The sequence below is a fragment of the Rhinopithecus roxellana genome, chromosome 5 (assembly GCF_007565055.1).
Source record: "Rhinopithecus roxellana isolate Shanxi Qingling chromosome 5, ASM756505v1, whole genome shotgun sequence".
NCBI classification, from domain to species: domain Eukaryota; kingdom Metazoa; phylum Chordata; class Mammalia; order Primates; family Cercopithecidae; genus Rhinopithecus; species Rhinopithecus roxellana.
Genome location: NC_044553.1, coordinates 123,076,196 through 123,078,550, shown reverse-complemented (window position 1 = coordinate 123,078,550; position 2,355 = coordinate 123,076,196).

The window sequence follows — 2,355 nt, the reverse complement described above, 5'->3', positions numbered from 1 at the left end:
GTTTTTTTTTTCATTATTATACTTTACATTCTAGGATACATGTGCACAGCGTGCAGGTTTGTTACATATGTATACATGTGCCATGTTGGTGTGCTGCACCCATTAACTTGTCATTTACATTAGGTATATCTCCTAATACTATCCCTCCCCCCTCCCCCCACCCACAACAGGCCCCGGTGTGTGATGTTCCCCTTCCTGTGTCCAAGTGTTCTCATTGTTCAATTCCCACCTATGAGTGAGAACATGCGGTGTTTTGGTTTTTTGTCCTTGCGATAGTTTGCTGAGAATGATGGTTTCTAGCTTCATCCATGTCCCTACAAAGGACATGAACTCATCCTTTTTTATGGCTGCATAGTATTCCATGGTGTATATGTGCCACATTTTCTTAATCCAGTCTATCATTGATGGACATTCGGGTTGGTTCCAAGTCTTTGCTATCATGAATAGTGCTGCAATAAACATATGTGTGCATGTCTTTATAGCAGCATGACTTATAATCCTTTGGGCATATACCCAGTAATGGGATGGCTGGGTCAAATGGTATTTCTAGTTCTAGATCCTTGAGGAATCGCCACACTTTCTTCCACAATGGTTGAACTAGTTTACAGTCCCACCAACAGTGTAAAAGTGTTTGTATTTCTCCACATCCTCTCCAGCACCTGTTGTTTCCTGACTTTTTAATGATCGCCATTCTAATTGGTGTGAGATGGTATCTCATTGTGGTTTTGATTTGCATTTCTCTGATGGCCAGTGATGATGAGCATTTTTTCATGTGTCTGTTGGCTGCATAAATGTCTTCTTTTGAGACGTGTCTGTTCATATCCTTCATCAACTTTTTGATGGGGTTGTTTTGTCTTGTAAATTTGTTTGAGTTCTTTGTAGATTCTGAATATTAGCCCTTTGTCAGATGAGTAGATTGCAAAAATTTTCTCCCATTCTGTAGGTTCACTCTGATCATAGTTTCTTTTGCTGTGCAGAAGTTCTTTAGTTTAATTAGATCCCATTTGTCAATTTTGGCTTTTGTTGCCATTGCCTTTGGTGTTTTAGACACAAGTCCTTGCTCATACCTATGTCATGAATGGTATTGCTTAGGTTTTCTTCTAGGGTTTTTATGGTTTTAGGTCTAACGTTTAAGTCTTTAATCCATCTTGAATTAATTTTTGTATAAGGTGTAAGGAAGGGATCCAGTTTCAGTTTTCTACATATGGCTAGCCAATTTTCCCAGTACCATTTATTAAATAGGGAATCCTTTCCCTATTTCTTGTTTTTGTCAGGTTTGTCAAAAATCAGATGTTTGTAGATGTGTGGTATTATTTCTGAGGGCTCTGTTCTGTTCCATTGGTCTATATGTCTGTTTTGGTATCAGTACCATGCTGTTTTGGTTACTGTAGCCTTGTAGTATAGTTTGAAGTCAGGTAGCATGATGCCTCCAGCTTTGTTCTTTTTGCTTAGGATTGACTTGGCAATGCAGGCTCTTTTTTGGTTCCACGTGAACTTTAAAGTAGTTTTTTTCAATTATGTGAAGAAAGTCATTGGTAACTTGATGGGGATGGCATTGAATCTATAAATTACCTTGGGCAGTATGGCCATTTTCATGATATTGGTTCTTCCTATCCATGAGCATGGAAAGTTCTTCCATTTGTTTGTGTCCTCTTTTATTTCATTGAGCAGTGGTTTGTAGTTCTCCTTGAAGAGGTCCTTCACATCCCTTGTAAGTTGGATTCCTAGGTATTTTATTCTCTTTGAAGCAATTGTGAATGGGAGTTCACTCATGATTTGGCTCTCTGTTATTGGTGTATAAGAATGCTTGTGATTTTTGCACACTAATTTTATATCCTGAGACTTTGCTAAGATGATGGGGTTTTCTAAATATGCAATCATGTCATCTGCAAACAGGGACAATTTTACTTTCTCTTTTCCTAATTGAATACCCTTTATTTCTTTCTCCTGACTGACTGCCCTAGCCAGAACTTCCAACACCATGTTGGATAGGAGTGGTGAGACAGGGCATCCCTGTCTTATGCCAGTTTTCAAAGGGAATGCTTCCAGTTTTTGCCCATTCAGTATGATATTGGCTGTGGGTTTGTCATAAATAGCTCTTATTATTTTGAGATACATCCCATCAATACCTAATTTATTGAGAGTTTTTAGCATGAAGGGCTGTTGAATTTTGTCAAAGGCCTTTTCTGCATCTATTGAGATAATCATGTGGTTTTTGTCTTTGGTTCTGTTTATATGCTAGATTACGTTTATTGATTTGTGTGTGTTGAACCAGCCTTGTATCCCAGGGATGAAGCCCACTTGATCATGGTGGATAAGCTTTTCGATGTGCTGCTGGATTCGGTTTGCCAGTGT